At 42.3% G+C, this 8456-nt stretch overlaps 1 non-coding gene across 1 annotated transcript; it reads left to right on the forward strand.

Moving 5' to 3' along the window:
• The first annotated feature begins 7954 nt into the window (after positions 1-7954).
• Positions 7955-8092, forward strand: LOC119926441. Its single transcript, XR_005450317.1, has one exon. It is a non-coding gene; the product is annotated as a small nucleolar RNA SNORA7 (small nucleolar RNA).
• The last annotated feature ends 364 nt before the right edge of the window (positions 8093-8456 follow it).

Here is an 8456-nt window from a genome sequence, read left to right on the forward strand (position 1 = left end):
AATAATAATGATAATCGTGCTTTTGTTAAGCACTTACTATGTGCCAGGCACTGTACTAAGTGCTGGGACAGACACAAGCTAATCAGTGCGGCTCAATGGAAAGATCCCGGACTTGGGTGTCAGAGGTATGAGTTCTAATCCCGGCTCTGCCACTTGTCAGCTGTGTGACTTTGGGCAAGTCACTTAACTTCTCTGTGCCTCAGTTCCCTCGTCTGTAAAATGGGGATGACGACTGTGAGCTCCATGTAGGACAACCTGATGAGCATGTATCTCCCCCAGCACTTCGAACAGCACATAGTAAGCGCTTAACAAATGCCATTATCATTATTATTATTATCATCCAGTCTGACTCCTACACGGAGCTCACGGTCTTAACCCCCATTGTATAGAGGAGGTAACTGAGGCACAGAGAAGTTAAATGACTTGCCCAGGGTCATAGCGCTTGTCTAAGGAGAATGCAGTGTGATACCAGAATTGTGAGAGTACCCACAACCAGACATGAGATGAGTTCTATATTTCTCCTTAGTGCCTATAAAATCATTATGGGCAGAGAATGTGTCTGCTAAGTCTGTGGTATTGGCCTCTCCCAAGCGTTTAGTACAGTGCTCTGCACATAGCAAGCACTCAACAAATTCTATTATTTGATGGATTAATGTGAGATTTTTCAAGAGAACAACTAGGCACTAAAGTTGGACTGCCTGTATTGTAAAAACAAAAGTAGACTCATGAGATATAATCTGGTACCCTGAATAATACCTGCACAGAGATCCTATATTGACCCTGCATAGCAATCCTCTCACTAGATTTTGCCAGGCAGTTCAAATATAAAAAATCTGTCTTTATTCCCAAATGACGTGCTTTCACTTTGTACTTCATACGGTTCCAGGAGTCATGGTGAGTTTATAGTGCTGGGCTTTTCAGTCTCTTCATTTTAACACTCTATTTCCAGACAACATTTTTTTTTCAGAGTACCACCAATATCCAAGGTAGGAATAATCTAGCAAAAATCTAGAAGGCAGAGAATTTTCCCTTAATATGCACTTGGGGATTAACAACTTCAAGTTTTTAAGAAGTTGTTAAATATACTGCAAACACTGCCTCTTCATCCCCTTACATCTCAAATGAAAGGGGGCTCCTTGTGTCTGAAAGTGTAGGGAAAATGACGTAGGGGAGCAGGAAAATTTGGGGCGAAATTGCTGCGATTATGCAAAACCGACACAACCATGATACCTGTGTATTAGCTTGGTTTTAGCTGAATGATAAACACTGGAACCAGTGATCATCTAAGCAATTTCAGTGGCCGTAGAGTTATCAGTTTAACGCTAAACGCCTATTTTTGGGGTGAGAAATGTAGGTGTTCAGAGTGAATCTTGTCAACTCAGCCAAGTTGTGACCTAAAAGACAGATTTGATGACACATTTTAATATGTACCTGCTAATATTAAAATGTTAGAACAGTTTATTCTAGTAATGTTCAATCACATATTCACACCGTCTTATTTTAGTGGTATTAATTGTAGCAATCATTTGGTAGACCTGAAGATATATGTAAATGTACACGTATTTAATATATATATTTTTTGTGATTATGTACATGCATGTATTAATATTTACTGTGTTTGAATCCACGTGGTTAAGAGTATTCAGAAAATGCCCTAAACATCTTTTGCAGCAGAGTATTGGATTCTTTTGACTCTGAAATATTAATTATTTTAAGTCTTGGTTATAGGGTTAATCCTTGTGGGTAGGTCCAGGTCTCCCAGTTAATATTTGTGTATTTTTCACGGTACAAGAAGAAAATGCTAATACAGTCTTTCTAAAACATAAAGTGCTTGGCACATAAGTGCTTAACAAATACCATTATTATTATAACCTGGCACTGCATGAGAAGTTGCTCGAGCAACTTGAGTAAACAGCAGTACTTAGTTACCAAAAAGGGGATATTAATCAGATCAAGTGTCTTGGAGGAGGTAAATGTTTAAGAGGGCTCCAAAGATTAAGAAGAAAGTGATTTGGCGGATTTGAAGGGGGAGAAAGTTCCCCATGGGTGGTATGAGCAACCAGTCAAATTACAAGTGAGGCACAGTTAAGATTGCTCAGAGTGAAGAGGGTGATCGGAGATATAATAGGGCAGGTAAGTAAGAGAGAGGCAGCTCGTGTAGATCAATCAGTCAGTCAATCGGTAGCATTTATGGATCCTTTACTTTTTGCAGAGCACTGTGCAAAGGGCTTGGGAAAGTACATTACAACAGAGTTGGTAGACTCGATTCCAGCTCACAAGGCATTTACAGTTTACGGGGGGAGAAAAACAATTCATATAGAGCATGAAGTCAATGGTAGGGAGTTTTTATGATGATGATGATGATGATGGTATTAGTTCAACACTTACTATGTGCCAAGCACTATTCTAAGCACTGGGGTAGATACAAGGTAATCAGGTTGTCTCACGTGTGGCTCACAGTCTCAATCCCCATTTTACAGATGAGGGAACTGAGGCACAGAGAAGTTAAGTGACTTGCCCAAGGTCACACAACAGACTAGTGGCAGAGCAGGGATTAGAACCCACAACCTCTGACTCCCAAGCCCGTGCTCCTAGGTCACGCTGATATGCATTATATATGCAGACCACTGCAGCAAGCACTTAGGAGAGTACGCTATAACAGACTTGGTAGACACGATCCCCGTCCACAAGGAACTTACAGTAAAAAGTGGGGGTTATAATCTAGAGTCCAAAGCTTACCTGTATTACATGAAAACCAAAATCATTGGTTGCTTTCAACAGTGTGACATCAGGCGACTTCTTTCCTCCAGGAACTGACAATCCAAATATTATAGCTGTTCACATGGGTGTCCAAACAGGAAGGAAATTAGAAGGGATCAATCTATTCCTATGGTGTAAGTTGCTTTATTTTCCTGGACTCATGTCCCTAAAATGAAGAGACTGTTGGATATGGAGCCCAATTCTATGCCTCCTTAGATGGCTAGAATTCATTCATTCATTCAATCATTTATTGAGCACTTACTGTGTGCAGAGCACTGTACTAAGCACTTGGGAGAGTGTTATATAACAATAAACAGACACATTCCCTGTCCACAACGAGCTTACAGTCTAGAGGGGGAAACAGACATGAATATAAACACATAAACAGCATCAGCATCCTTAGTGCTCAAATTGGCATAGCCACATGATGATACATACAACAAAATAAAGGGAAATTTTGAGCAAAGAAGCTACTGTGACATCCCATGATGATGTTCGATTGGAAGTTGACTTGGCTAGAGATGTCCCACTGAAATCCCAGAGGTCTGGAGCAAATCTTTTTTTCAGAGACACAGTTACCAGTGCATAACTGCCAATTCAGGTGGACTGGTTTCATTCCGAGACCACATCCTTTGGTATCCTACCATTTGCCTTATCCCTCTGCAGGTTAAATCATATTGCCCCAGTGCTAGTTATGCAAAAAGACCTACGAAGTTCCTCTTGCTTATTGGGTGTGGGGGGAGGGAGTCTCAGATTTAAGACTTCCTCTAAACCGAGGAATCTTTCATAGGTTCCACTGAGTAAAAACTCAGGAAATAAGGACAACTAGAAAATGAAAAAAGGAAATGCATCGTGGGGAGCAATAGATTTGGAAGAAATACTGAATTAGCAGCGTTATAGCTTCAGGGGTAGCCATTTTTACTGCTATCATGCCCTATTTGAATCAGCTTCAAGGTCACTTCTGCTTGCGTATTTTCTGATCCCATCCTCCAAGGCAGATAGTCCTGCTATTCAGCGCATATTCTCGGTAGCATTCTTGGGAAATCACCAGGCCTCGGAGAAAGAGCATGGGACTGGAAATCAGGAGAGACCAGTTCATTCATTCATTCAATCCTATTTATTGAGCGCTTACTGTGTGCAGAGCACTGTACTGTTGTAGTCTCGGCCCCGCCCCTTGATTGTTGTGTGATCTTGGGCAAGTCACTTCTCTGAATCTCAGTTGTCCATCCATGAAGTGCTTGTTCTCCCTCCCTCTTAGACCGTGATCCCTGACATAATAATAATAATAATGATGATGGTATTTGTTAAGTTCTTACTATGTGCCAAGCACTGTTCTAAGCACTGGGGGAGATACAAAGTAATCAGCTTGTCCCACGTGGGGCCCACCATTTTACAGATGAGGTAACTGAGGCACAGAGAAGTGAAGTGACTTGCCCAAAGTCACACAGCTGATAAGTGGAGAGTCTGGATTAGAACCCATGATCTCTGACCCCCAAGTCCGGGCTCTTTCCGCTAAAGCCACACTGCTTCTCCATGACATGGGTCATGGACTGTGTCTGATCCGATTATCTCTTTCCTATCCCAGAGCTCTAGAGTGTATACAGTGGTATGCGGGGTTTAATAAATATTATTTAAAAAAAGTTGGAAAGTTTCCTTTGGAACAAAAAGCCAAAGTCCTATCCTAACTGTTACCGAGAACTTTGGAGAAACTTTACGACCCTACTGCATAATTGTTATTCTGAACAGGGTCCAGACGGTCCTTAATTTTTGCCTGTGTTTTCCTAGGAGCCAGGCTTCATAATTCTGGAGTCATTAATTTCAATTTAAACCAGGGAAGGCACGATTATCTAGCTCATGAGTAAAGGCCAGATGTTTTGAAAATTGTGTCCTCTGTAGGAGTTTAGGCCACCCTTCCTTAAAAAGTATTTCTTGGGCTTCACCCACTAACCTAAGAACTTCTAAGGAGACCCAAGCAAAGCAGGAGGCTGCGGGGAAGATTTATATTTTTAGTCCTTGATGAAGTGAATACATTTACAAGCTGCATTTTGAAATCATAATGATCTAATGCGAAGCAATCAAAATTCCAAAATCATCTAATCAAGAATGACATCAGAGGCGAACAATCTCTAGTTGGAGTAGGTATAATTCCCTCTATAAATCTTCGATTTACAGCAGATGTTCTAATTCAGGAGATTCTGTTAGGCACTACAAAACTAAGTGGTCTAGGAAATCATTATTTAGAATGGGAACCAAACCTAAAACTTCGTTCACCTAAGGAAAAAAAGGAGAAGGACGGACCATTTTTGGATTGATCGTCCAGGACTGAACCGTCATCAAGTTGCGGAAAATCCAGTTTCTGGAGTCCAACCTGCTGAGAAATTTGGGCTGCCAGCAAAGCAGAAATAATAGGCAGTTACTTTTAAGTACGGGAACCTGAAAAGGCCTATAGAGAGGTGTAAAGGTCACTGGATCCTAATACCCTTCCCTCTGGACTGTATCATTTCTGGTCTCCTGGTCCCGCGAGGCCAAAATCCAAGCTGAACGTCAGCAAATTCCAATGAGGAGCTATTTTGGTTCATTGATCAAGGACGACATATGGGCTTGGAAACGTTTGGGTTGTGCGTTTTGCTTCAACTAAATGTGCTATTAGTTGGTGTGCTGAGTAGGTAGGGCCCCAGGGGGTCTGCAGAGCTAAAGATGGGTCCGAATCACTGCTTCATCTGGGCCCGGCCCCCCTGATCTCAAAGAGGAACCGTCAGCTCCGAAGTTCTGTTGTTATCCACAGTTTACCCAGCGCTGTCAAGAGACACCGCTATCCTTTACTGTTTTCCTATTGCTTTTATAACAAATATTTACAGATCTATTGCATCCTGATTTTCGAAATGGATAGACGTTTTTAGAAATGACATTTCTGAAAGTGCAGAAGCTATCTGGCACATATACAATATATCGTACCATGTGTTTCCTGACAGGCGTATCATCAAGACTGTCTCGGGAGTTTATCTGATGAAACTGTATGGCAGAACATTGTATCAAGTTTATGCACCCCCGCCCCAATTGCTTTTTATTTTTACATCTGACATAGGGAAAATGGCAAGCTTTTTGTTGTATCGTATCAAAAGGATCTGTAAAATCACTATGAACTTCTATCCTCAAAATAAATAGGGAGAAGGCTGCCGCTCTCGGCAACCTACCTTTTCTGGAAGACTATCTATATTCGTGACTTCTTTAATCTTATGTATTCATTCATTCATTCATGCATTCAATCGTATTTATTGAGTGCTTACTGTATGCAGTTAACTGTACTAAGCCCTTGGGAGAGTACAATATAGCAATAAACTGACAGATTCCCTGTCCACAATGAGCTGCAAGCTTTTTGTTGTATCATATCAAAAGGATCTGTAAAATCACTATGAACTTCTATCCTCAAAATAAATAGGGAGAAGGCTGCCGCACTCGGCAACCTACCTTTCCTGGAAGACTATCTATATTCGTGACTTCTTTAATCTTATGTATTTATTCATTCATTCATGCATTCAATCGTATTTATTGAGTGCTTACTGTATGCAGTTAACTGTACTAAGCCCTTGGGAGAGTACAATATAGCAATAAACAGACACATTCCCTGTCCACAATGAGCTTACAGTCTACAGGGGGAGACAGGCATTAATATAAATAAATCAATTACAGATATGTACATAGCTACTGTGGGACTGGGGTGGGGATGAATAAAGAGAGTGAGTCAGAGCAATGCAGAAGGGATTGGGAGAAAAGGAGGGCTTAGTCAAGGCTTTTTGGAGGAGATGTGCCTTCAGTAAGGCTCTGAAGTTGGGAAGAGTAATTGTCTGTCAAATTTGAGGAGGGAGGGCTTTCCAGGCTAGGGGTCGGATAGGAATGAGGGATTGGTGGCAACATAAATGAGATCGAGGTACCGTGAGAAGGCTAGCATTAGAGGAGCAAAGAGTGTGGGCTGGGTTGTAGTAGGAGAGTAGCGAGGTGAAGTAAGAAGGGGCAGAGTGATTGAGTGCTCTGAAGCCAAAGGTGAGGAGTTTATACCTGTATACACCTGTATACACCTGAAAGGTTAAAAGGAGAAATGGCTAGTTTAACATGATTCATGGCTGGATCTACCTCAAGTAACCATCTACCAGTTCTGAACCCTTGGATTCAAAGCATCTGTTCTTCCTCCCTTCTCCATATTGTTGGTCTATATGAAGTTGGAGAGGGTATTCAAGTTGGGCAGAGTGGAGCTTGACTCATTGGCCATATCTACACTAGGGACAGATATGATCCCAGTTGAATTTTCCGGAAGAAATAGTGGTTTCCCATTTGGTGTAAGTCTTTAGGTGAGTCCCTTATTCTTGGGCACTACTTTTTGGTCTGTGTAGTTGGGAAGATATGCAATTCAAGAGTTGCCAAGCCTACCTGACATAATTCTGGTATAATAATAATTATGGTACTTGTTAAGCACTTACTTTGTGCTGAGCATTGTTCTACGTGCTGGGGTAGGTGCCAGTTAATCAGGTTGGACAGTCCCTGTCCCACATGGGGCTCTCACTCTTATTCACCATTTTACAGATGAGGTAACTGAGGCTCAGAGAAGTTAAGTGACTTGCTCAAGGTCACACAGGAGACATGTGGCAGAGCTGGGATTACTGCTCTATCCACTAAGCCACGCCGCTTCTCTATACCATATCTCCATGTTGTGTGACAGTATTTAAGCATAACCTTCCCATCATCCCACTCCTTTGAGTCACTGCTAGACAGGGTGGCCTTAGGATTCAGAGTCTAATATCCAGAGTCCAAAGGGTGGGATGTGGGGGAGAATAAACTTGGGCATCAGTTGCCACTTGGAACCCAGCCAATCAGGAGGATTCCTCCAGAAATGTATGGAAGCATCCACTGTGGACCTGTTGTCTGCAAAAGCCAGTTGAACTTTGCTGAATTGTGACGAAAGTGCAAGTTACCAACCCCTCTCTTTTGGATTGAAAACAAGGTCGGCCCCAATGCCTATTAAGAAGCAGGTAGAGCCATTCAGATTTTTTTTTATGCTTTTCATACACTGTTAGCTTTACCTGTGCATAGAATAAGGAGAGGGAAACTGAGTTTGGTGCTAAAACACTACGTCTTCCAGCTGAATGTAATGGTTTATCCCGTGGGAAGATAGCTGTTTGCTAATGTCTCGATTCACGTTCCCCTCTCAGGATGGCAGCTGGAGAGTTTTCAGTACTCTGCTAGTCTTGGCTAAGGGAGGGAGAGTCAAACGGAGGCATACCCATTCCATGCCTAGCTTGGGCAGTGGCTAGCGAGTGGAAGGCCATCTGCTACAAGTCGAAACTCACCCGTGCTGGGCAGCAGTGGCATGACAGAGAGAGTCCAGGGTGAAGTCTCAAGTTTATTGCGTGGGAGAAGGCAATTGTAAACCACGGCCGTATTTTTCCCAAGAAACATTATCAGAACAATTTCAGTTGGAGAGTGGGGCATTCTAGGAGAGATATGTCCACGGAGTCGCTATGGGTCGGAGACGACTCGACAGCATAAGACAAGATTCATGTTGTGTCTAGTGTCTGCCCGCACTAGTGTGTCCATTCAGCATGAAGTAACTAGGGTGGTTCTCCTTAAGCCTCAAGGTTATTATACAAGTGTAATTATCCCCTTTAGACTGTAAGCTTGATATGGACAGGCAACGGGTCTGC

Source organism: Tachyglossus aculeatus, chromosome 3 (genome assembly GCF_015852505.1).
Source record: "Tachyglossus aculeatus isolate mTacAcu1 chromosome 3, mTacAcu1.pri, whole genome shotgun sequence".
Classification (NCBI taxonomy): domain Eukaryota; kingdom Metazoa; phylum Chordata; class Mammalia; order Monotremata; family Tachyglossidae; genus Tachyglossus; species Tachyglossus aculeatus.